The following is a 27934-nucleotide window of genomic DNA, read 5'->3' on the forward strand; positions in this document are numbered from 1 at the left end:
ACTTTTACTATCATTGTCCGCATTTATTTTTAAACCGAAGGTGCATTACAAAGTGATCATGTGCATGTTGATCGACCACGGTCGTCGCGGGCAGTCACGACATTTTTTAAAGCAAGCTGCAACAGAAAAGGCAGCGCCATCTATCATTACGCGCGCCAAACTCGCCCTGCCATTCAACTCGGTCGTTTGCGTCGCCGTTCGCCGTTGACCTTGGCAAATTTTCTGGCTTTTTTTACAGAAAGGGAGTTATGCCTTGTAATTGTGCAAGGCAAAGCCCATTGAGATACACCCTTGAGAAAAGGTTTAGATTGCTACCTGTAAACGCCGGTTTTTACGGCCCGTTTTAGATCGAGCCTCAGCATTTCCGACACCTCATATAATGAATTAAAAAAAGAAAACAAAACAAATAGGTCTGCAAATCTGTATGAACTTGTTTCGACATATAGTGCCATATGTCGAGCGAGTGTTCATAATTCCTCTATTTGTTGTTGAAACCATATTTTATTTAGTTAAAGAAGGAGATAGGGGGACTAGAGAGAAATAGGTGATCTTAATTGGAGGAATCAGTTCTGGCTGAGCGCCCATAGTCCGGGGCTGCAATCGCGGCTTGCACCACCGTCGCTCTCCTTACTAACCAGTGTTTGCTTCCCGCATCGCTCCAGCGGAGGGCCGCGTTCCAGTTGTCCCTCATCGGGCTCGGAATCGCATCCAAACCTTTAATGTGCTTGCACACCCACATCAAGCGGTACAGGTCCCCCCTTTCCACCCGCAAAAGGTGCAAGTTGGTAAAGGATGGAGTTGGGGGTACCATTGATGGAGCTCCATTGGCGTCTTCATGGTTCGTGTCTGCAGTTTTCTATAGAGGTGCTCCTTTTCATTGGTAACTTCGAAGGTGGCGCTAGAAGGGTTATCCTGGCTTCCCTGATTGTCTTCAAGTATTCGTTGTACTTCATGTTGGAGTCAGAGGAGTGTGGGTGAGGTGCGAACGAGTCCCGGTTTGAATGAAAGGCTCGGGCTGGTGGCGTTTTCCGCCTCGTTTCCCTCGACAGCCGCGTGACCTGGTGCCCAAACAATCTTATGCTCCTAAACGGCGCCTTGCAGAGAATTCTCGCCTCCTGTTCGCCTATTTCACCCTTGGCAAAGTTCCGGCGCGCCTGTTGCGAGTCTGTGATGACGGTGATGTGGTCTTGATTGGTACCTGTGGCAGCCAGAGCAATTGCGGCTTCTTCTGCGTGTTCTGTGAGGGTCGTGTAAACCGACGCCGTCCTCACCACGTTACCACGGGGATCGGCCACGGCCAGGGTGGCGGTGTTGCCTCTTGGTAGGATGGCCGCGTCGGCGTACAGGGTTCTGGGCTTCTTGCTCCATATCCTGGAAATGGTTTGTGCACGAACTCTTCTTCTGTTGGCGTTCCTTTTCAAGTTCATGTTCCTTGGGATCTTCTAGACCGTAATCTTGCCTCGTAGAGTTGGCGTTAATTCTTGTTTGGGTTCTTGGTGTAATATGCCACCCGGTGTGGCCAATTGCAGCCGCTCCAGGAGCCACCTTCCGTTCGGTCTTTCGCTGAGGCGCTTGATTTGTGATATCCGTTGGGTTTCCCAGAGCTCCTCGATGGTGTAGTAGAGGCCCGTGCTGAGCAGGCCCTCCGTGGCAACGTACTCTGGTAGTCCAAGGGCGCACTTGAAAGCTTTTCGAAATAATTCTTCTAGAACTTAGAACATTTTGTTTTGTGCATTTCAACTGTATGTCTTGCACACAAATTTGTTTTGTGTATTCCCAGCACGGACGAAACTGTTTTTAACCTTAACTACAAATTAAAAGTGAGCAGCTTTCCTTTTAACAAAAAGAAAACGGCAAACCTAAAACAAATAACAAAAATAAATCTGCAAACTTTCAAGAACTTGCTTCGAGGTATTGCACCAGATATCGCTCAAATGTTTGCAATTCTCCTGAACATGAAAGATTATGCTGTTCGCGTTTTGAATGCTTGGTTTGACACGAATTTTCGAATCCCAAAGAAAAGCTAACCGGAGAAGAGCTCACCGGTAAAAACCAAACCGCTAACCGGCGGAAGCGGAGAAAAGCTCAATGGCCCTTAATCGGATGCGGAGAAATGCTCACCGATTTTGTTTTTCATTTCATGGTAACATAGATCAATTTATAATTGTTGAAATTTGTCAGTTTTGTAAAACAAGAAAGATTTCCTTTTTTTAATATATGATAAGCTTATTGAGTATATCTTTCCGATACAAATAATTCAGGGCGAATGTTTCTTTTTTTTTTTGTGGTTTTCTTTTTAGGTTACAAAAGCCTAACTGAAAACTTTATAAACTTGAAAAACAGGATAAAGTTGGAAAAGATAACAATGTCTCCCTCCAACCTAAAATACAAAACTGCAAATGCCGAAAATCCAAAAGTGCATGCGTAACAATACGGTGCCTGGCATTCTTTTTGTTGCTTTTGTAAGCCTTTGAAAACACTATAGAATGGTCAGAAGGATATTGAGATTTCGTTCTTCCACTGACATGCTCGTTTTATAGCCGTTCGCGCTGGTTTCTCCACTGCTCTGTGGGATGGTGCCCTTCTACGGCGAACCACCCATGACCTTCAGAGCTGCACACTGTAACCGCTGTTAATAGTGACCGATATAAGGACTAGTCTCTGTAAGGTAGCGAATTGGGCGAGTTAGTAAACGATGAAAACAATGTATGGTATCATATGTCGAACGAGCATTCATGACTCCTCTGGAACTTATACAATTGTGTTGATGAAAGCAGCTCAAATTACGAAAACGGAGTGAAGACCACAAACATGACTGGGCGACGCTGTTCTCGTCACTAAAGATTTATTACAAAAAAAAAAAAAAAACAGAAATAAAAAGTGTAGTCGACACTGATTTTACCCACAAACACTTGCTCATATATCAGGCACCACCCAATCTTCGGAGCTGAAACGGTTCACATACCGCTATTCATATTAGCTTGCAAGAACAAATCTCGATATCTGATAGAGCTACCGACGGCGCACTGTCAAGCTGTCAATAAATTGTCTTTTTACGGATGTCCCTTGTTCTGATTTTATACTTGCAGCGTGGTTAATAAACAAATGGGTGATTACTATATCTGAGGTATTAGTAAATATGCCCAATAAACTTCAAGAAGATTACAAACAAGAGGACACTTTTTTAAATCAAATGTATTCTAATTGTGTCAAAATGCCACCTATGACGCACAATTCGCTAAGCTAAGAAAAAAAAAATTCGTGAGCTTTTCTCCGTTTCCGCTCAAGGGCCGGTGAGCTTTTCTCCACATCTGCTAATTTCGTAGTGAGCTTTTCTCCGGTGAGGTTTTTTCCACCACCCAAATTTTTATTATGTATTCCCAGTACCTATTAAAATTATAAATGATATATTATTATTATTATTATTATTACTATACCGAGAAATTAAATGTTGCTGTTTTTATGCCTTTTAAAGAAGGGTCTGCAGGATTTTAAGAAATAAAAAGACTAAGATCTCAGCAACTCTGCGTGACCTTGACTCGAAATCTACGTATACAACACCGTATGTCAAGCGAGTGTTGATAATTCCTCTGGAACTTCGAGTATTTTGTTTTTTTCGATTCGAGTGTTTGACTTGACGTACATTTATTATTATGTATTCCCTGTGCGAAGCTATTTTTTTACTTCACTTTACCTACGGACTAAAAGTGTGCAGTTTGCATTTCCTTTTTTTTTTTTTTTTAACGAAGGAGGACATTACTTTAAGAAATAAACAATAAACGGAAACAAATGTGGTCGCCCATATGCACAAACTCGTTTCGAGGTAGGTTCGCGGAAGATTCGAGAAAGCCCAGGCGAGCGTGTGTCTCCAAAAACCTCCAGTGCCATCTAACGAAAGACATCTCAGTTATTGTCACAACGATTGCTGAGCCAACACTGGCAGTAGTAGGGCTCGATGAAATAAAATCAAAGCAGCGTGTCGTCATTTATTTCGTGAACTTTTTTATCAACCGCCCGAAAACTAATTGCTCAACCTGCCGAACCCGTGGTTTCACTCGCGCTTGATATTGTCTTTCCGTCGCGGAACCCCTTTAAACTCTGCGCAGTATTCAGCGTTAACATCAGCAACATGTGGTTAAGTGTGGAGTGGCGACAAAAATTGAACAGCCGCTGAAGCCTCAATAATGCTTACTTTGTCTTGATACAATTTTGTTGTTGTTTTTATTGTATACGCTTATTAACGATAATGTTGTCTTGGCTCCATCTACGGAATAAACGTTTGCGCTTGCTTATTTTTGGCATTGAATTAAGTAATAATTTATGTATTAATTTATTTATCCTTTAGGTACATAGTACATTTCAGAGGGGAGTGAATTCGCACACAAAAAGAATGATGGCAATGAAATCAATCAACTAAAAGCGCTGTTACAATTTTGTTTAAAGAAAAACAAAAACATCAGCGTTGGAGGCAATTGAAGCGGGAAGGCGGTTCCAATCTGTTGACGTGCGAGGTATGAATGACACACTGAGTGCGTTAGTATTGAAACTTGGCATGCCAACCTTATGGACGTGATCGAGGCGAGCGGAGCGATAAGATGGTTCGAGTATAAATGACTGGCGTGAAAATGGGTTGTGACGGTAGATTTTATGAAACAATAAGAGACGAGCCCATTTACGGCGGAAAGATAAGTTGGGTAAAGATAGAGTTATTTTCATATTTGTTACACTGGACGTGCGATTATAGTTAGATAAGATGAAACGAGCTGCTCGACTTTGAATGCTCTCCAATGCAGTGACAAGGCAATGTTGGCCGGGATCCCACACGGATGAAGCGTACTCTAATTTGGAAAGGACTAGGCACTTGTACATAATTAGCTTCAGGGATGAAGGTGCTCGAAAAAAAAATGGCGTTTTAAGAAGCCCAGGTTACGATTCGTATTTCCAGCAACATACTCAATATGGGTATTCTATGAAAGATTGGAGGTAATATAGACGATGCTGTGTCGTAGTGATGACAGTTTATCGGCGCTGCTGCAATGATTTTTCGTAGCGCAGACTCTGGCTTACAGCTTCCAAAATATTTTTCGTGCAAAAGTGACAAATATACCATTGCATAGACAAAAAATGTCGCTACAGAATGGCATAAGCCGAAAATTTTCAAATTTTGTATATAACGCCATCTACGAGAGAGGTGGAAAACATCCTCTTCGCAGCGCCCCAATGTTGTTGCCGGGTGTGGGAACTTCGGAACTAGTGCTAGAATTTCTTCGTGGAGAACTCATCGAAGAAATGACGCGGGCTCTCCCTATGATACGCAGAACTGACCAACACGTTCTGAAAGCATCAAAAGTAAACAAAATAAGCAAAGTCGAAAAATTCATAACACCATATCACCCCTATATATACAGAGGAATCCTGAGCAGACAGCTATCTAGAAAAAAAAAAGAAACAACGGAGTGAGATTCCGAAAAGATCTGTAGGTCTGCGTTCAAATCCTCGAGCAAGTGGCAGACGTAACAATCGCAAATTTCTTCAAACAAGTATCAGCCGACCTCTTAAGGGGCATAGGTGTGCGAAAATTAGTTTAAACTGGAAAACACTGCGTCGCTCGTGGGCTTCAGAATTCAAAAGCGAATCGAATCAGCTCGGCTCTCCTGCCCTCATTGTGAACGACACGAATAAAGTGGCACTATTCCGCTCCCTCGCTGTTCGTTCGAGCACCCCTACTTTCGAATGTCCGCGCATCAACGTCCTCGCTGAGCGCAGGGACCAACGTCATTAGGTTAGCTCAGTTTCGGAACTGCCCATAGACTCTGCTCCCACGAGCAGTACCGTCCCTCTCCTCCACCCACGGCCCGCCTCCCGTGAACTCTATGGGATACATGTGTTCCGAAGCACAGCGTCAAGATGGCGTTTCACCGTACTCTATGAAACGAGCTTTGAAACGATTAACTCAATGGCGCTTCAAACAACAGGGGGCGAACTGAAAGGTGTGAAGGTAACGTTTTTAGATCTATCAGTTGAAAAGTTCCCCGGAAGGGTACCGTTCAAAAGCGGTCCTTTTTTGTGTCCTGCACTCGAGTAGGTGCGGGCAGATAATGTTTCAAGCGCCAGCACGGATAACGGAGAACGACCGTTTTCTAACGACTCTCTCTTTGATCCATCTTGTTCAAAAACTTGACGATCACTATAAACCACTAAAAAGAATCCCTTTTTTTACCTTGGACAACGTGCATCCAACGTTCCACCGTTTCAATTGCTTCTGGTCGTACACTTAAAAAAAAATAGGGTCGTAAAAAAACTCCTGGAAGCTCTTCGGCTTGACCATATCTTGCACCCTAAAAAGTTATTTTAAGCACACCCTTTAATAGTTCTTCAAGAAAAACCTAAAAGGGTTTTTCTTGATGCTCCTGTTATTTTATTGCAAATAGTTCTTTATTGCCTAGTTGCCTTTCTAGTGCGTCATTGGCGATAGTGCGTGAGGCAAAACCGTTCTTCACGAAATGAAAGAGTTCTTGATACGTCAAAGATCCTTCCAGGAACGGATTTTCTTTTTAATTGTATGGGTTTTGGGTATACAAAACGGTATATATTTCCGACTGAAAGCGCAGCGAGCGTCACAAAACGGCGGCAGGCCTTCTAGAAAGCTTGTCAACTGACTTTGATCTGGTGACGGCGAGTAAAAGTGTGAAGCCAGGCGTATAGTTCAGCGTTCTCGATTGCAACACTCCGTAGTTTTATTTTGCCTTCGTTTAGATCAGTAATACAGGCGTAGGAGGTGGTTAAAGTTTTTGTGGGTGGTCATCGTACACGCTTCTTTGTTTTCGAATAGATGAAGCCGAACGATTCCGGAATGACACCTGATTGCCACATACAGTGCAAGGCAACGCATTCTTTGTGTCTCACTCTAAGAAAAAATATGGTCTCAGGGGACTAACGGCGGCACTTGGTCCTCTGACCTCCCATTTGCTCCCCGAAAATACCATCTGGTTTAAGCTAGGTACCGTGCGCAAAACGTGGAGACAACCAACGTTCACCTGGGACTAACCGAAGGGCGTGCGCAAGCAAAAGCAGTCATTCCTTTGCTCAGAGGGGGTGCGTTTGTATGTTTTGGTCCGAAAAGGCAACCGGAATGCTCGTCAAGAAGGCAGCTGACATTTCGCTCGTCTTGGGGATAGGCGCCACTCAACCCAGCATGGCTGAAAGTTTTTACCAAACTCTGACGAAACTGGCAAACGATCTTTCAGACTTTACATGGCACACTGAGCTTTGCGCGTTGTGTCAGTGTGAGTTAACAATTGCGCTGCCTCGCGGCATTCACCTAACTATCTCGTCAAGAATGGTGTCATGATATTTGACAAGTCCTCTTGACATAATTTACCCTCGCACAAGCATGTGAGCACTTGTACAAACGGAATGCCTCTGAATACTAACACTTTTTCTTGTTTTCAAGTTTTGTTTTGATTTGTGTTAATGCGAATTCAGTATTTATACAAACCAGCACACATCTGAATACTCCCACTTTTTTTCAAGTGTTTTCAGTTTGAGCGTGTTATTGAGCTTGCAAAGCGCGCGCCATGCCCAATTCTTTTTTTGGCACCATGGTTGCTGATTTTGTTATGTAGCACAGAGACATCATATTCAATCGGATGCGGTTACCTCATAAAAGCGAGCGGAACGACAATTCCACTGATGCCTTCTTTGTTGTGTTTGACAGACACTGGAAGTGGTCGCTGGACTATTTAGAGACTTTTATTCGACCGTACGCACTGTTCGCCTCGAGATTCAATCGACACGGCTCATGTAGTGAAAAGCAGAAGTATACGCTTTGTTTTACGCTAACTTGAAGCAAAAGGAATGCTAGGCACGCGAGGCCGAAGCCACGGGAGGCGCCAATGCAGCGCTCGCGCACAAAAATCAACTGCTAAGAGCTCGTGCTCTGTACCTTGCCCGTGCTCTGTGCCGTTGTACTTCATCTCACCTTAGCACGGACTAACTGCGAAGGTGTGCAAGCGCGAGTGGCTAGCTTCGACTGCCTTGACTGGAGCACTCGCTGCACGAGCTCTCGTGCAGCCGCCGAGACTTCATTCAAAGCAACTAGCTCGGGCTTTTGGCACGCGCGGCTAACAATAGTCCATGCTAAGGTGAGACGAAGTATAGTGTGGTTGTTTTGTCTCCACCCACATTGTAGACAGATGGAATCACCACGTGCCTCATACAGAACCTTGGATAAACAAAGAACGCTTCGACACATTCAATCTGGTTCTCGAGGCTAATACTCTGTTCACGAGTATTGGCCTCGAGCCTCGAGCGCGAGCTTTCTGTCCTTGATAACACTAGTGTGAACGCGCAGGCACGCGCAACCAAAGCACTGCGGAAGCCAGCGAGCTCGCGCTGAAGACGAAGCTTCTAGTCTCACCTTAAAGGCTCATTCACACTGCCCAATTTTCTTACGTTAATTTATGTTACATATAAGCCACCGAAACATTCGTGCCTTGAATGTTGCGTGTCATGCTTTCTTCTTTGAACTGGTAGCCTCACTTAATATGAAACAAAGGCCCCGGTGACTTCAACGTAGTATTTCATTACGTAACTTAACGTAAACAAATCGGGCAGTGTGAATGAGCCTTAGGGGTGAACGGCGTACAGACTTTCGCGTTGCTAGCGGGAGCTCGTGCCGTCACTTTGAAGCATAGATTGAGCGCGTTCCTGCTAGGTCGGTAATCCGCAGCATACGGTCATAGACTCCTCTATACTCACAGAGCCTGGCAGTTTGACGACGGAGCCATAGAGATGCCCGGTGGCAATAGACCGATCTCACCAAGCGTTCGGAGCATGCGCGAGGCAGCCATAACTTTAGTTCATAGCAATGAACAGTTCGGCAGTTCGGAAGTTCACGAAACTGTTCGTGCCCTGCACGCGCAGAGCTCCAGCGAGGTTGACGCCTGTGCTGAAAGACTAAAGTTCCCTCGATCCATTGCGGCAGCGGTGGCGTAGTCAAACTGGCCGGTGAGATCGGTCTATTTGGAGCGCGAAGATCTGGAAGCACAGAGCATCGAGGAGCCATTTCTCGGGGAACCTGGGACGTCAGCGCACAGCTTTTGCAGTGGCGAGAACCGAAAACACACTTGTTCGCTCGGGAGAAGTGTGCTTTGAAGTCTCGCCGCAGCGGGGCGTCAGTCACGTAGCTTTCCTCTCATCCGTTGCCTGCCACTCCACCTTTTCCGTTTCAGCGGCCGCTTCTCGTGGCGGCGACATGTTTTGGTGGCGCCCTCCTATGGTTCCCTCTCGTGACGTCCTTACCTTGCGAACAGCAAATTCAATGGTGTTTGTAATGAGCATGGTGGAAGATTGAAATCATTGCGCTCTCAAAGCAACACTGCCAACACCGGTCAAATTGAAGTTCTTACATTCCTCTTATTTTCGTCAAAAATAAATACTTTGCTGACGTCATAGTCAGCGCTAGGTCAATCATGGAATGCCGATCAGAGCGACGCTTTCGATCGCGCAAGTCGCCAATAGACGCTTTGCAGCAGCTGTGCATGGGCGCCGCCATAACCGACCTTGAGTTTTTGTTTTATTTTTACTGCATTTACTTCATTTCATCATTACCACAGGCGGGCAGGTTATTGGCATTTTGGGCTATACTCTGGCCTACTCCACAGTATTGACCTTTTCGGAGGCTCGTCAACACCCGCTTTAGTGGCTTGGCACCTTGGAAAGACAAGAGGGTCAGCAATGGCGGCTGTAGTCTGGCGCGTGCGTAAAGATATACTAAAATTCTAAAATATTGCGTCGTTTTGCTGTCAACAGATCGCATGTTTTATGTGAACCGTTGCAGCACTTGCGCAACCTACGTGTTATTTTATTATGAGTGTTATGGGTCATACGTTTGTCGAGCGATCAGATATTTGACATTGCCAATGTTAATAATAATTCAAATCTCTCGCGAACAGGCAAAAAGCTGCCGGACGGTGCTTGGGCCAGGACCGGTTTGAACAGATGTCGGCTGTCTAATTCATCGTCGACGCTAGTGCACCCTTTGGAATTCGACCTTAGCGTGGATTCTGCCGCTAAGGAAATTCTACTTCAGTCATCCTTGAATGTGATGTACCTAAGAGGCAATAAAGCTACGTTTTACTTCGTTTTGTTTCTAATAATGCAGTACACTAGGCAACGAGTAGACTTACGCTAGGCTGGTTTCTTCAGTTGTGCGCAATTTGTGGTGTACAACTTTCAGTCTAAGCGGACTAGAAGCAAGGGTTCAAACGTTAGTAGCTTGGGACCAAATGTAACGGATTAACTTTCAGTCTCAGAGGTCTAAATGCAAGACCGCGACATATAGTCTCAGGGGTCTAAACTCATGGGCGCGAAATTTAGTTCCAAGGGCAAAGGTTAGTCCTCGGAGTCCAGCTTTGAGGGAGTAACGGGAGGTGCGCAGAAGTTGGTTCCGCCCCGTTAGTCCCCCATGAGACTAATGGTTGTGGCAAAGCACTTGTTCCCCGGAGGGACTAAGTCAAGTTTCCATTTTTCTTAGAGTATAACAAAGTTTTGATTTGTAAATAATTTTGAACGTGGCGTGAATTTAAAAAAATAAGATGAGGTGAAAAGAAAGCAATAATGAGTGGTTACGATGGCGCCCTCTTGTATCTCAAAAGTACGATGCCGATGTGTCACACTGCTTGTGGTCCTTGTGATTTGTTCTGATTTCAGATCATCAGGCACGATGGCGTGCGCAAAGAACAACCTGTCAAAGCAAAGTGCGTGCTCTAATACCCAGAAAAAGCACAGTGGTACTTACATAGCGCTAAACTAACTCTGAATCATTGCTGAATTGTCTCAACATCAGGATAGATACAGTGCTGCCCAGCATTGAAAAATTGCCCTTCCGCTGAGTCATTGCTGAATAAACCTCCCTACAAATAACGTTTTGTTTTAATTTTTTAGTTGTGCGAGCTCGAGAACGTTCATTGCCTCGCGGTCCACATGAAACAGGGTATGCGAAAAAAAATGTATATCCTGTCTACTTTCTCTGGCAGGCTGTTTGCGATATATATTTTGTTTCCGTTCTAAGGCCGACCCGACAATGGAACCTGCCTCAGCTGGAGCAAGAACAAGTGCCGTGACTTATATTTTGATCTTTTTTATCAGCTGAGTAAACATATATATACTGCTTGCTTGACAAGCACCGCCACCGATGGAAATAAAGAGAATTCCGGTGCTGGGTCATTCTGCACGGGTGAACCAAACTAAAGAGCCGCCGATACGCACGAGTGCATAATGGAGAATCCGTCGGAAGAATGCTCCCAAAGAATGCGGTGATCCCTTAAACTTTCCCACTTGCATTTTCTTTCTTTTCTTTTTATATCATCAAAAATGCTGCGTTACATAAAGAAAGTTTGCTGTAACCCCGCCTAACTTTATACACGAACTCAACTCTGTTACGTCACGGCGCGGTGGTGGCGCGTCGGGCGCACTTCTGGTCTGGGGCTGTGGGGCGGAAGTTACAAGGGGAGGCGTGTATTCCTGCGTTGTTTTGAAAGGAACCAGACCACACAAAAAAAACTGCCTTCTTATCAAAATCCCGCGACTGGGGCTGTACCAAAAGAGTCGAGAAAGGTTTGAAGGTCAGTTTTCATGTGCTCGGTTCGTTTGAGAACGTGGATATGTGCCGTGAAAAGGGAAAACCAAACGCCGTCAGACACGATTGCTTGGGCGGGAGGCATTTTGGTTGAATTTATGGATACTTGTGGTCATCAGATTTATTTGTTTTGTTCCAACATGAACGCCGGAAAACCGTCAAGTTGTACGGACCACCTACGGACTACGTTCAGTGCGTCTTCAAGTTCAAACGGCCGCCTGATTGTTCGAACTGTCGTCTGCTCTTTCAAACGTGTCTGCTTGTCGTCTACTTGTCGTCTGCTCTTTTAGATGACACCAGCCGTAGACCAAATTTTGGGTCACACTCGCGATAAGAAGTAAGCGTAGGCCTCAAAAGGCGACTGCTTAGGACCGGATGCGCTGCAGCGGAGCTGATCATAAGAGATCACAAGAGGCTTAAAAACCGGTCTGGTCTCTCTCGGTCTTACTCGGTCGCAAGAGTGTGAACGGGCCTTTAAGTTTGAAGGTTGTAAGCAGGTTCAATGTAAATAGTAGATACAAGGAGATGTTGATTATTGTTACCAGTGGACATCACCGACTTGCTATGCCTGATTCACTTGGTCCAATTCTGCTTGCGATTTTCAGTATCGACGTCGACCATCTCAGCTACGGTTTCACGCTTCTGCAGCCCGAGCGACGTTGCGACTGAAAATTGCGAGAGAAATTTCAATGTGCAAATCAGGCTTTAGCGTTCATACTGCGGCGTCTACGCGGAATGAATCGCCGCATGTCACATTATTCACGCAAAGTTTGGCGATATAACGAGCCTCGGTAATTTTGCTGACGCCACTCAAGATAGTCAGAGATCGCCAGGAAGACGTAGAATCAACAATTCAAACGCTAAAAAGGGCAGAGTGACTCACACCAACGCCGACAACATCGCATTTCAATGGTTTGTTTATGGGCGACGGCGAGCTTCTTGCCCACACCCCATCGCGCATGCGCGGCGCCGCTGGCGTCCGCTAGGAGCGTTCCGGTTCGTTTGTAAACATGAGTTGGTGTGTAGTGTTATAATAATAAGAAAAAAAAATTGGGTTGTGAGTATGTTTATACAGCCTAGAACTTGGTCTGCCTCACAGGGGCGACGAGTCTCCCAGCTGTAGATGAGCAATTTAGCCAGTGCAGTACAACCGCTAGCCTGGGGTCTTTAACGTGCACCACGCAGTAGTGATACACGACCGCACGCCGGTACGATGCTCATCCAGATCGAAACGGGCAGGGGTAGGGCTCGAGCCCAGGATCCCTGGGTTCTGCAGCGCGAGCTCTCGCTCCACGCGCGTCGAGCTGGGTGTGCGCTTCAGCCCACTCGGCCACCGATCCCCCCTTAATAATAAGAAAAACATCATTTACAATGTATTTTGTTTCAATCAAGATGTTAACGTGCTGGTGACCCCACCAACACTGCTTTTGCGATTTTCTCGTTCCCGAAGCCACATTTGTTTTACATAATTTACCCCGTTTAGTGTGACATCACCGCGCCAAACAAACCGTTGCCAGGGGCGTTGCTATGGACCAATACATAGGACTGGATTTCGCTCCGAAAGAACGATGGGTTAAAATTCGGAAGTGGAACTGGAACGTCTAAAGAAATAGATAAAGGAAGGAAGGATTTCACACTTACCACGACAGAAGCCTGTCGAGAATCGGCTGTTTCTGAAAACAGAACGAATAGCTGGCTCACTAAACTCGTCAGACACAAATATTTTTTGTGATATGATATAGCGGGGCGAGGAGCCAAAAGATAGCAGTGAGGTTTTCTTTTCTTACAAACCCGCAGATCCGTCTGTCTTCGTGACGTTTTTCATTGAAAGGGCTAAAAATCCCTACTACTCCCTAGGCGCCGAGCTAGAGCAGCACGAGAAAGCACGCGGAGACGAACGTGGTTCTTTCACGTATAATGCCACGATAAAGATTATCAGCTGCGACCTTGATGGTCTCTAAAAGCACAGCGGAAGCTTGGATAATTGCATTCTAAAAATAACACAGTCAAAGTTGATAGTCTGATATCGTTCTTATTTCCGCCGATAAAGCAGAATTTACTAAAAAAACGTCCCTGCCGTCCCTTTTATTGATCTCGGCTGTAGACCGACGTGGCTAGGTCACAACCAGACTTGTACAGGTTACTCAAAAATTGTAAGGAATTACATTTACAATTACTCAAGGCTAAATTGTAATTTTTTACAATTACAATTGCCCTCTCATAAAAGTAAGTGACCGTTACTCCCAAAAGTAATCCGTTACTTTCGTGGCGTTACTTTCAACAATAGTTTCCTCAATTAAGAAACAAAAGGAAGAAGGTTATTCAAGTTCTTACTGTTGCCACCTGTCCCATTTATTGACCTTGAGTATTTTGAGCAACAGCTGGCTTTTGAAAGTCTCGTCAGACATATATTGCGCCATTTCTTTCTGAAGATGTCGACTGCTACGCTGAGCACCATTTAAACTGAGTCACTGGATGGGAGTGCCGTATGGTGCCTCACGAATATTTAATTCTGTGCATTGAGCTTTTTCAGCGAAGCAATTGAAGTACTATTTAGCTCGAAGATAGGGCAACGGTTCATCGTTGCAGCCGTTGCCTGCTATTCGAGAGTTTTTGTAGAGTTGGTACCAGTAAGGTGATAATAAAATAATATTTAAGGCATTGGCTCGATATTCTTCTTCCTTTGATTCTGAACAGGTCGAGCCTCGGTTGAGGCGCCTTGGTGAATAAGAAAACGTTTTTAATATATAAATATAAGTAATAGAAAAAAAAAATCAGAACGTTGGTTAAAATAAGAAAATGCAAATGTACGTTTGCCGTGTGTACCTTTCTTGATGCCGTTCAAAAACGCACGGAGCACGGACCGATTGCAGTTTACTCCGGTTTTCTCCAGATCGACTTCCGCTGATGCCACGGGCAGCGAAGGGCAGAGAACTGAGCCACACTATGGCTTCCCACTCATGAGTTTCACTCTCTCATCAAGCCCAGAATCTCAAGTCTACGTCAGCCACCATTATGTTTTATTTGTAAAGATCTATCTTTTATTTGTAAAGATGCGTCGTGCTGAAATATAAACAGCGAAAACAAAAAGAAAGACAATTTACTTTTTGGAGTGATCGCAAAAAGCTGACTCACAAAGAGGGTGGCTGAGATGCAGATAACCTGGCCGAAATTAACAAATAAAATGGGCCAACCCTAGAATTTGGACCACAAAAAAGTAAGTAGCTTTCAAAACAGGTTCAACTAATGTGAAAGAAGCAGAAAAAAAAACACATCCTGTTTTCTAAGAGAAGATGACAAGTGTGCAGCAACGAACGAGGATGCTTGTGGCAATAATACCTTCACATATTATCACATCCCTTTTAGTGGATTTTAGGGCAGACAGAGCGTTGTCTCGTGTTGTGACATTATGAAAATGGTTGTAGTTACTATAACCGAGAAGGACATTGTTAATTATTCTTCGATCGCAAAGAAAAAAAGAAAAAAAAACAGACACTAAAAAAGCGGATATAACTTGCCCCCCCCCCCCCCCCCCTTTTTTTTTTTCTTTTTTTTTTAGAAATGCTTATTTGGATTTTATGATATTGTTGTTAGGGTCTAAAAAGAAAATAGATTCAGGGGCTTGGTGTTGCAAAAAAAAGGCTTTGCAGAACTGAAGAGTGTCAAGCCTCCCTTAGCGCTGGTCAATGCGCGTGACAGTGTCACTGCGCTCAACTTTACCAAAATAAATACGACCTTTTCTATAAAAGGGGGGGGGGGGGGGGGGCTGGTCCTGAAAAAAATGTAACGGATTACAAGGAATCCGTTACGTAAAAAATGTAAGGGAATTACTTTAAAATTACCTTAGAAAAGATGTAATTATTCCGTTACTAAATTACCGATAAATGTAAGGGATTACAAGTAATTTCGTTACTTGTAACGGATTACGTACAAGTCTGGTCACAACCAGCCGAGTAGCATTGTCCGCCCTTGGACGGATTTCGCTTCCGGGCAGTTGTCCCCCATCAGCGGGAGATAAAATCATTTTTATGATAGACTTTCAAAGATTAGCCAAACTGGGATTAATTCTGCGTTCATCAACTGAAATAAGAGTAATGCCAGTTAGTCAATATTGACGGTGATGTTTCGAGAACGCGAGGACACCAAGCTTTCATCGTACACAACCAAACTTTTCACCGTCGACTCGAACACGCATCATCAAATTTGTCGTTCACAACTGATCATCCTGACCCTAACGTCAAAGTTATGAACTATAAAAGGACGTCACTGAACGCGAATGCACACAACGAGCCCTGGCACACGCCTTTCGAATGAAAGTCTGTCATGGCCGCTCGTAAGTTCATGGAACGCGCCCCGTTTTAATTTCAGAATCTCTAGAACCCTAATTTCGAAAATTGCACGCTGTGCTGTTCCTCGTCATCGCTCAGTTGGAACGCCTCTAAACAGGGTCGTCGAAACAGAAGAACGGGGAGAAGGACGATTCCCCCCCCCCCCCCCCCCCCGGCAAGTGGCGTCGAAAAGGGGGCGCAAAGGGCATAAGGGTGTAAGGGGGGGGGGGGGGGGGATCGTCCTATTTGAGTGTGTGTTTGTGTTGGTCATACCTCTTTTTTTCCCTTTCTACGGCTTTCCTCGCCATCCCTCCTCGCCCCCTCATCTCTCAGACATTACCGACGTGTGGGTGACCCCGTGGTGGGGTTGTTGATAGTGGCGGAAGATGAGCTCTAAACCCGCATACACCGCGCACTGCTCCACAATATCATAAAGTTTAATCTTCGCCTTGATTGCGAAGGGAAGATTTTGGCCTCAAATAACTCCTTCCCAAAGTTGTGAAACGTCACTTTATCGTCAGCAATAACTTCCACAAACGACGATCTTGCGACGAGGAAGTTCAGAGTATTTACGTTCTACAATCTACGTTTCATTGACTCTATCGCAGCGTAGGGATGTAGGGACACGCAGGCGCGGCGTCATCAGTGCAGCCGTTCAATCGGCTGGCCCCACGGTGTTGCTCCCGCGCGCTCCGATGAAGCTCGCTACAACTTTGTGCCTAACATTCTCGCTAGAATTTGAGCACCGAGAGAGCTTGGATGATTGACATCTCGCCCCGCGTGACGCCAACGTCGGGAGAGTCCAATCAGCACGCTCTGCGAACTTCGTGGCCAACTTTGTGTTTGACGAGTTTAGCGGCCCTGGGCTAGTCGGTACGTATTCAAAGTATAAACATTGCGACTGACAAGGCCGAAGAGAGACTGGACGACTCGAGCACTCGTGTCGTCCAGTCTCTCTTTGTCCTTGTCAGTCGCGTTGTCTATATTATGTCTGAAATATTTGCGACTGCAACTTCCGGTCCTCGAGACGTCTCGAGATTCCTGTTGCAGACGACGAACGCTTGACGAACATACACGGATTGATTGAAGTATGCCGTCTGCAACTGTTTGAATCGTCTGCACAATAATGCGATTTTGTTTTCGTTTTTCTTTTTTTGCAACACAGCGAGCCTAGTAATACTAATCAGGTTTACAAAAACGAATTGTATTTGGGTGCGACACGGAATACCGACGAAAATCATCTCACGCGTGGAAATCTGCTAAAAATATAGCGAGAAAAGATCAGCGTCGGGCTCTCTTTCTCATTTAGCCGTTGACGTGCCTTGTAACGAAAGATCAATTATTTTTACTTTAACAAGAGCGTTTCGAAACCCCATACCGTTTTTTAGGCTCGCAATATGGGTGTGTGTTTCGTACCTGCCTTGTAATCATCAAACTGAAAAAAAAAAAAAAATTCTACCAATTTTTAATTTTAATAGTCCCCCATAGTGCCTGAATGAGAAGGGACGCATCTCCGTGCTTCTAGAAGATTTGAGATTACCCTTACCCCGAGAGTAAAAGATAAGGAGACCAGAACGGCCTTGCCTAGTCAGTCTCGCCCTAGCTCACTAATGAACATTCTATGTAGTTCGAATGCTCGTAATGCCGAGTGTAGTAGATAATGAGCTGAGCGCGGCTTGGTCGACTCGGAGCAAGCTGTCACGCCGACGCATCGTCGCTCGCCGCTGCTGCCGTCGACGCTCATCCTATCTTTTGTTTCTATGCGCAAGTTCACCGATTAAATCTTTATTTTCTGTTTTACACTTGTCGAATCGTTTCCATCTGCGGCAATATATATATATATATATATATATATATATATATATATATATATATATATATATATATATATAAATATATATATATATATATATATCAGTGTGTCGAACCGAAAAAAATACGGGTTCGGTTACGGTTCAGCTTCAGGTAAATTTATTTTGTTCCGGTTCAGTTCCGGTTCGATTAATTCGATCCGCGAACCGGTTCGGGGCGCTGAACCGGTTCGCGAACCGGTTCGGAAATTATAAATGACAAATTGCAACATCAAAATAAGTTACAAATAAAACATCTGAAATCAGCACATATACGAAACGGGATACATTGTAGTGTAAGGCTCAGGGATTTCTACCAGGAATGGTTTCTTTATGTGCACTCAAAGGTTACCTCACCGACGTTTACGCATTCGGACTTCATCTAAGTGGATCCAACGCAGTAGCTGTAAAATCCGCGACCTCCTTACAAACCCACTTACAAGTAGAACTCGCCAACTATCCCGCCACCTCGGCGTGTAAGCAATTGAAGGAACAGTGGGGAGAAAATACAGCTTTCTTTATTTGAACTAGCCTTCGGTAACTCAATTAAAGAAGTTTTCATTAAACAAGATACGGAATATGAAAAACACTTCACCGAACGCAATGCCAGAAGGACGTAATAGGATAAATGTTAAAATAGAAGAGTTCGCTGTCTTACAAATATGTTAGCTTCTAAGTGCCTATACGAAACCGGATGCATCATTATCAAACTCCACAGCCTTTTCTTTTCTCATTCCGATGGAAGCAAGCTTCAAGAACTCGCGCGTTCTAGAAACGTGTTATGAAATGAGCACACAGCAGCATTTAGGATTTACGAGATTGTAGAAAAATGAAATCCCGTGACGCGATTTTTTTTTTTTTTTTGCAGAGCCTTCCAATTTTTTTTTTCCGTGCAAGCCGCAACCAGCACAATACTGGTTCCTATGTCAAGATTCATGGATGCAGCGTTTATCAAGATTCATGGATGCAGCGTTTATATTCCTAAGACTGAGTGGAGAAGAAAAATATGTAAGCGAGGTGTGTGTCAGTTGACGGCACTTAAAAAAGAAATGGCATTGATAGCACATTCATTGTCAACAGCGCGTGGCCAAACCGTTTTGACATGAGCCGGTAACCGTTATTTTTTTTTCCGGTTCAGTTCCCGTTCGGGTTCATCGCGATAACAATATAACGGTTCGGGTTCGGGTTCAGTTCCGGAAAAAATACCGGTTCGGTTCCGGTTTTCGGTTCGGTTCGGTTCCGGTTCGACACCCTGATATATATATATATATATATATATATATATATATATATATATATATATATATATATATATATATACATACATATATACATACATATATATATATATATATATACGGACAGTTCGTTCGATCATACAAATGTGCACTGAAGCAACTGTGCTGTAAGAAATCCCTGAAACGCGTGGTGGCCTGCACTTCGACCTTGATACACGTCGTCGTTGTACGTTATTAGGCCTCACAGTGTTTTCACCAGCTCAAATATTGCGGAAGCGAGCTCCACAAGAAGGCGTCGATCAAAGTTGTGCACGGGCACTCTTCGCTTCCGAAATCCCACAGAAAGTTGACCCCGAGAATGGAAGTTTCGTCGATCGTCACCAACCTCATTCAACGCGGCTGTCTACTCCCTCGAGAAGAACCACTGAACCCGCGAAGTCTATGTGCCAAAAAAAGGCAAAACCAGCAGCGAAACCTTATTACTGGCTTTTATCATCGCTTTATTGTGCTGAGACTATAGGCAAAGTCTTCAGGAATAGATGCTGAGAAGAGACGATGCTTACAAAAAAATATTTACTTTTAGAGCGCAGCTCTTAGGCGCCCGTTTCCGGCCCGAGCGGCGTCGGCGTCGGCGTAACCGCGTGGTGCATGATGGGTAAATTTCCCCGCTAAATTTAGCGGAACATTTTCCCCGCTAAATTTAGCGCAAAAGTTTTCCCGCTAAATTTAGCGGAAAAATCTCCCCACTAAAGCTCGCGAAAAAATTTCCCAGCTAAATTTAGCGGGAAAATTTCCCCGCTAAATTTTGCGAAAAAATTCCCCGCCAAGTTTAACGAAAAATTTCCCCGCCAAATTTAGCGGAAAAAAATTCTCCGCTAATTCTAGCGAAAAAATTTCCCAGCTAAATTTAGTGGGGAACGTTCTTCGCTAAATTTAGCAGAACATTTTTTTACTAAATGGGAGGCGAGCAGGAGAGGAGGAGGGGCATAGCCCCCTCTCCGTTCCTTCCCCTCCTCCTCCTCAAGAGCTGCGCTCAAATTCGGCGTTACAGGCAGATGTAAACGGCTTTCATTTTTTTTATTCCACAATTACTAACCTCACGTCGAGCCCCTATGCATTTCTGCGTAACAAAGACATTAGCAACGGTTTGTTTGGAAAGGGGCGCCATGGTGTGACATCGTCACTTACAAGGTCAATGGCCAAAATTATGGACGCTTGAACATGCGCCAGATTGCAGCCGCCATCGTTTACCTTCATTTTGTCTACCGAGATGCCGCGCTACTGAGGCGAGCGTTGACGAGCTTTGACAAGGGCCAATGCTGGGGAGAAGAACACTAGAATCTAAAACCGCTGTCCTGCTGTGCTCGCGATGAAATGTATAGTGAACGCAATGCGGAGCGCGCGAGTTTGTCTGCTTCTTGCACAGGGTTTGCGATGATGTCAGAACGCTGAGCTTTTATCGGTCGATTGAAGAAAAATAGTGGGTTGAGCTCCAGGCATCTAGCATTGAGGTCTATCCACTATCCTTTCAATCAAAGCCAATCAAAGCTCGGCGTCATTCTGACGTCACCTCAACTCCTGCGCAAGAAACAGGCGACTGCGCAAGAAACAGACAAGCCGAAGGTTGGCTATGGCGGCATCCATGCACTGCTGCTGCGAACGCGACGACATCCGACGGGTAAGTTGTTAATCGTTTTCGTTTTTTTGCAAATTCAAACCGGAATCGCACTCCTCATGCATTATACAAAAGACACGGTGTTCGCTGCACATGTGATGACAATGATGGTACTCTGCAGACAGCATCAAGCATGTTCGAAATGTGTTTGTTTCATACCTACAGCGTGGGCAAAATTAATTGAACACGCTTTAAACTGACCGCACAAATCCGGTTCTTAACGTGTCGGGCTATGCTTTACTACAGAGGTGCCTGAAATTGGTAAAAGCGTTCGCTAGAATTGTGGAAAGATTGGCTCACCTGAGTAAATCAAAAAGAATCAAAAACTATGTTTTCTTTATACTTTGCATGTACACTTAAAATATATATAATGTGTTACGGTGCCGCATACTTGGGGCAAATTAAGTAAAGAAGAGGTAAGCCAATTCTATTATTTTTTTTTTCATTTCACAACTTTTTTTTTTTTTTTGTGGTAAATGCCAGTAGTGCCCAGAACAATTCTCTGTTGTATTTGAGGTAAAAGGCTTAGCGATAATATTTCCATAAACAAAAAAAGTCGCTGTTGTTATTTCTTTTTTTTTTTTTTTACTTCCAAAGGTTGTATGTATTTATACTCACAATTAATAAATGCCCCAGCTTCGGGCCCCTCTGTAGTAAATCCCGGCGCGACAAGTGAAGAAACTGATTTATGCGGTCAGTTTAGAACGCGTTCAATCCATTTCGCCCACGCTGTATATGCACGCTTGCAACGTGCCTGCAGACAGCTTTCGTGCGACTAATGTGGCAGGACCACTGTACAAGCAAGGAACACGCTTCAAATAGTGTATGCAGGCTGTCTTTTGTATACTGTATTCAAAGTGTGACGGCAACTTTACCAGGAAGACAGAGCATCCCGGACGACACTGGCCCTTTTCGGAATGGGGATCGATGGCCGAGTAGGCTGGAGCGGACATCAGCTCGGGAGGACGTGGAGCGAAAGCTCTCGCTTCAGAAACCTGGGAAATCCTGGGCTCAGACCCCACCCCTGCCCGTTTCGATCTGGAGGACCATCGTATTCCGGCGTGCGGTAGTCTGTCACTTTACTGCGTGGTGCATGTTAAAGTCCCCAGGCTAGCGGTTGTACTGCACTGGCTAAATTTCTCATCTACAGCTGAGACACCAGACGCCCACCGAGGCAGACTAACTTCCGGCTGTATGAACACACAAGCAATTATTACTCTTTGGGAATATCGCGAATCTGCCCTATTTGAAATTCGACAAGCTCAGCATTTTTTTTTTTTTTTTTAAACGCGAAGTTTCACAGTTTTTGAACTGGGTTCCGTACGCCAGCGGAAAAATCGAAAAACAAACTTCTGGACTACCCCCACCTGGCACAAAAAAAATGCAATAACAGTTCGGTATATTGATTCATATTTTTGCGTTCATAAACAATGTGTCAATTTTAACATTTTCAACTACATAGATTTTCTAAAAGAGCGCAAGAAACTGAGCCTACAGACGCAAGTATATGTCCCGATGACTTTTTTTAAATTAATTTTTAATTGCAGAATTACGATAACACCGAAACTGAAGCTAAGCTGAAACTCTACTGGCACGCCATCTTGTACTGACGTCAGATGTTGTATAAACATCAGCACGTAAGCAGCTTGAGCCTATTTCGCCGGAGGTTTCAGGTTCGGTTCCAGGGAGCGTAAAGGTACGTTTATACTCCAACGTAACGTCGACGGTCGTGGCGTAGCGCAGCGCAGCGCAGCGCATACAGATACTGATTGGCCGCAGATATCGAGTTCCTGGTTGCCGGCCAATGAAAGGCGGGAGTTCTGCGCTACGCTGCGTTCACTGCACTCAACGTTGGAGTATAAACAGCCCTTAATGCTCTTTTATTTATTCCTTACACATGGCGTTCTCAGAAGTTCGAGAACCTTGTCGTCTGATCGAGTTACGAATGTTCTACACGCCGAAAGTTCTACGGCGAATATTCCAGAAAATTACGCGGGTACAAAAGGTGCTCAGCGTGGCAAGCCGGAGGGAGTCTCGCCCCAGCGTTCGATCTTGCTGTTACGCCGACTTAGACGCCCGCGACGTTCTGTTGTTATCGTTTATTCCTTCTTTGTTTTGGGCACAAGTTCGCTCCATTACACGTTGTTTTCTTCATGTTTTTTTTTGTTTTTTTTTATTGTTCCTTCGGTTACTGCCCGTGACAGTATTATGGAAGATTTTGTTTGCTAGCACGGTGCGAACTATTTTCTAGCACGACGCGAACGCTGGGAGCCAGTGTTCGCTTCGAACTGCACAAACCGACTTCCGTCCCAGGGACTTCTAGGTCGGAAAGCGATGAGATTTCCTTGTGCTGCATTGATTCGTGGTTCTATTGCACCCGACAGCGCATAACCAATTCTCCCCACCCTCCATCGCGTGCCGCAGCAAGTAGCCTAAACCAGAAAGTATCATCAAATACTTTACCAGGAGGAATACATTCCACTCCGCTCATTTGCATGAGACAAAACGCCTACAGCGCCGAATCCAGCCTTGACGGAGGTGAGGTCCGCGTCAGTCCACGCGCATTTGCACGTGGATGCTCGCGGCGGCCGCAGGGGTGTCGTCTCCGATTCCCCCTGTCTATACTCTGTTTCATACTTAGCGTGCAACGCTGTCAGAGCTACTGGCGCGAGCGTGGGGCTTGATCTCGTTGATCATTTGCACGCGTTCTCGCTCAAACAAAACCATAGATGAAGCCACGCGCTCGCGCCAGTAGCTTTCACAGCGTTGCACGCTAAGTATGAAACAGAGTATAGGGTGCCTACATGTCTGTCTGTCTCAGGGTGGAGACATCCATTGTTGTCCTGAATATGCCAGCGCGTGACGCTCTCGCGCACTCGGTGCGTGACTTGGGCGGTAAAATGGCGTCTATGCATTAGCCAAAGCTACGCGCTCGAGCTGAGTGACACCGGATTGCACGCACTTCAAGATGCATAAAAAAACGATTGGGCGGAAAAATGACTGAGATGTCACCACTCAAGCAAAAGCCCGCGTGTGTATGTAGGCACTCTACCCCTGTCATCATGTTTCAAAAGTAGCGCGAGGTACGTGGATGCACGAGGCACGTGCAACGTGAAACCCTTTGGAAGATCATGGCGGCACAGCAGTGTACTAGAATACTAGTACACTCTAGTAAAGTATTTGGCGCAGCACTGAGCTAGATATTAGACTCCATGTTCTTCCCAGAAGTGGCGCGCGGCACGTGTCTCAAGCATTTCCACAACGATGAATTTGGTGTGTAGAACAACCATCATCATCGTCATCATTTACCGCCCGATAGTCGAGACCTCATCGACAATAGATGGCTCTCGCCAAGCCCAGAAAAACTCTCCGCGCCGAAGCTACTGTATTTGAAAGGAGTGGAATGTGTTACCACTAGTAAAGCATTTGCCGGTACTGTGCTCATTTGAATTGAAACGGGCAAGGATGGGGATTCGCGGCGAGAAGTTTAGGTATAACCGTCTGGTGGAAATTTTTCACAATCCAGAGTGAGGATACTTCAACTTTCTCTGCTGAGTGCAAGCACGTGCTAAGCCGAACTCCTGTGCACTAGGAAAATTAAAGCTATAACCACATGGATAGCACGTACTCTACTTATAGTGAGGAAAACAGAAGCGTCCCTGCGAGCTTCTCGCCGCGAATAGACCTATTGCTAAATCACACAAGCATCAAGGCTAATGCAGGGAATCAGGGAATAGTGTTCCACGCGCCGCACGTGCTGGCGTCTGTAGCAGTAACTGTTCTAAAGCAAAAGTCTTCGAAGTTCCATCATGCCTGAGGCTTGTCCACCGATTATTTTGTCATCGTGTCTGCACTGAACTTTGTATCCTTTTGTGTGCTTTATTAACAGTGTGATGGAGGTCGTAGACTTGGCTAATTCTAAAGAGCAAACGCCGTGTTTTCAGACGGGCTTGCTGCCAGTCTGTGGCGCTGAAGACTTGTAGAGGTCGCCAGAAAGGGTTGTTTTTGTTACGTCTGCGATCAAACGTGGTTCAACGTCCGTCTGGCGAAATGCGTCGGAGACTCGGCCCGCCCAAACACACGGGAAGGATCAAAATGCGTAGTTGGGCGAGCTGCTGTACGACGAGAATAAACACAACGGCGTCAAAATAACGCGGACAAGCGCAGCGCGAACAGCGCTGCGTCTGTGCGTCTATATATCACATGTCCCTGTCTCCTTCTTTGCACTGCTCTATTTATTCTCACACTGGAAGGAAGGTAGACCCATCCCTCGAGATCAAAACGAGCGACGACAGACTGCACGGTTCGAGACCCTTGACCGTCAGGTCCACGACAGCACTCCCCGAACCGTGGAGACATCCTGCCCGTCCAGTCTTTGGCGTATGTCAGGAGTCTCGTCTCCGCTCGACTGACTGTTTACCAATATCCTTGGGGGCGATGTTAATTTCCGCTAGCAAACAAGACACCGAATTCCCGCCGCCATTTTTTATGTGTATGTGTGTGCGTGTGTGTGTGTGTGTGTGTTGTGCAGTGGCGAGGAGCAGCACGGCTAAGGGACGCTGCAGACATCCGTCGATTTTGCACGCGTGTCATTCCTTTGCCGTAGCTTTTCGTTTTATATTTAGATGAGAATCGAGAGGGGAGACTAAGCGCCGCCAAGTGTACATTTGTTGGCCCTGCGTTCGTGCCTTCGACTCCTGCGCGGAAATTGATGCTCAAATTGGCGCGCAAATTGCAGTGCCACCAATCTGGTCGCGCACACGCTCGATGTCGTCCGGCGTCCGAGGCCGTCGAGTTTGTCGATCCCTCCTCCTTTTGCCCGCGTGCGCGGCTAGACGGCGCTGCCTACGTTGGGAGTCTACATCAAGCCGATCGAAGAGAGAGAGAGAGTCTATCTCAAACCATGTGAGCTTTTTTTTAATTTAATGACCAACGCCTACCGCGGAGTTACGTCCAAAGTGCGCATGCGCTGCGTCTTCGCGAGGCGAGGAGGAAAGCGGGAGGAAAGGCGGAGACGTTGGCAGACGATAAACGCTTTCGTCACTTCCTCGCAGCTCGTATTGCAGATGGGGCCAGTAAACAACGTGACCACGATGAAGCAGTCGGAAACTCTCTGTAATAGAGGATCTCCATCCGTAGCGCAAGTTCGTCTGCTTCTTGCACAAGGGTTGCGATGCTGCCAGAAGGCCGAGCTCTTATTGGCCGATTAAGAAAAAAAGTGGGTAAAGCTGAAGGCTTCTAGCATTGAGATCTACCCACTATCCTTCCAATCAAAGCCAATGAGAGCTCGGCGTCGTTCTGACGTCATCGCAACTCGTGCGCAGGAAGCAGAAGACTTGCTCGCCGCACAGGGCACGAGCAGACGACGCGTCGCGCGCAAAGCCTCGGTGTTGGCCGATGTCCACACCATGCGCGGTTGTACGTTCGGCGCCGAGGAGCCCTCTTCATAACCATTTTAAAACCGCGTAAGCCGTTGCACCGGATTTAGTCTCGGTTTTGAACATTTGTACTGTCTTTATGATTTGTTTTACCTAGCAGTAATTCTTTTTCCGTTCGGTGTGTTCATTACAACTCGAGTTGCTATAGAATTTATAAGAAACGCAAGGCGCAGCGAGCTCGATGCATCTTGAAGGGGTTAGACCACGTCAAAAATAAAATATGAGATAACGATACTGTTAGGACCCACTTTGTATGTTCCTATGTTTCTGCTAAATTTGTTTTGAAAATGGCGCGATAGATTTGTGGATAAATCGTGTTTTATACGAATGACCCTCGGATTCACCCCATTAGAAAATTCCCCCATGTTTTCTTGGGTCGGTGACGTCATTCGCCTAAAAAGCAGCGTCCCCTTGCAACGCACTCGCAGACCTGGCTCTCTCGGCGTCTCGCGCTTCAGCTTCCACGTTTACCTCCCGCGTTTTTCGAGAACTCCGTTTCGAGGCGATGATGTCAACCTCATCGCTCGCTTCGTCGGAGGAGTCTTCGACACTGATCGCAGCAGCGACGAGAGTGATTGAACCACCAAAAAATGTTGGAAGTCGGTCATTTTGTCTTGGACCCGCTCGCGACCAGCTCCAGGGATGACGACGAGATCGTCATGGACGAACTCGCCGTCGCCCGCGGTGATATCGCACGTGCATGCTGGGTTTCGGAAAGTAAGAGGGACAAAAAGACGAGATTAAGGTCAAATACTGTACCGGCGTGCGGTTTTGTATAACTATGGGGTAATGCACCTTGAAAAGCCAGTGAAAAAAAAAAGAAGTTTTAAACAGTTTTTAATTGGGAGATGCGTGCAAAAAAATTAATTTTACGCGAAAAACATTTTAGAGCAATATTGACGGAGCGAGATTTATTTTAAATTATGTGCGCAAAGTTCATGACGTTATGCAATGGTCATACACACTTTCCACCTCAACGAGATGGTCATACACTTTCTCCAACTCAACGTTATGCCCTATTCGATCCACCTCTCTTCCCCGCGCCCGTAATGCCGAGAGGGAAAACAAGTGGAAAGGAGGTGACTACCCAGGAAATCGCGTCTCGCGCCGTCAATATTTCTCTAAAAAAAAAAATTGTTTTCGCGTAAAATTTATTTTTCAACAAGCGTGTCCCTATAAAACTAATTTAAAAAAAAAAACTTTTTTTTCTTATGCAGTGGCCCTTTAAAGTGCGTAAGCTAGCGATGGTACAGCACTGGCGAAATGTCTCGTCTACAGTAGAGACACAGACGCTAAATGAGGCCAACTTCCCCCTGTCTAAACATACACACAAGACAATTATCCAACTTGCATATCTAGGCCACAAAAAGAAACACACTAACAACGACACGACACGGCCGCTTAATCCATGTATGCTAGCGCGGATCCAATAACCGCGCCCGTCCAATCTCGCGCGTGCACTGTGCGGCTCACAAGTTACAAGTAACAAGGTACAACTTCCGCCAGGATAACTCTGATCTAAAAGCCTGGAAAGGGAAAAGGGTGAGGAATAGTTGCGTAATCTCTAATCTGTAGCTAATGCGTACACGACAGTGCCTCCTAATGAAGATTGTTCGTAGTCGGCCCTCTCGGTAATGTTTGATGCTTCTCCCAGTCTCGTAATCCGAGGTTTAGGACGAAGAGAGGATTATAGGGGGGCGTTCCCTGTCGAAACTGTCGGGAATGGTATTTGGAAGCAGCTGGCAATGTTTTTTTGTTTTGTTT

The 27934-nt window shown here is 45.5% G+C and overlaps 1 pseudogene; it reads right to left on the reverse strand.

Annotated features, from left to right (window-relative positions):
- Window positions 1-592: 592 nt before the first annotated feature.
- The window catches only part of LOC115320107, a 92416-nt pseudogene continuing 65074 nt past the window's right edge, over window positions 593-27934 (reverse strand).

The sequence above is a fragment of the Ixodes scapularis genome, unplaced genomic scaffold (genome assembly GCF_016920785.2).
Source record: "Ixodes scapularis isolate PalLabHiFi unplaced genomic scaffold, ASM1692078v2 PGA_scaffold12__126_contigs__length_90152505, whole genome shotgun sequence".
NCBI classification, from domain to species: domain Eukaryota; kingdom Metazoa; phylum Arthropoda; class Arachnida; order Ixodida; family Ixodidae; genus Ixodes; species Ixodes scapularis.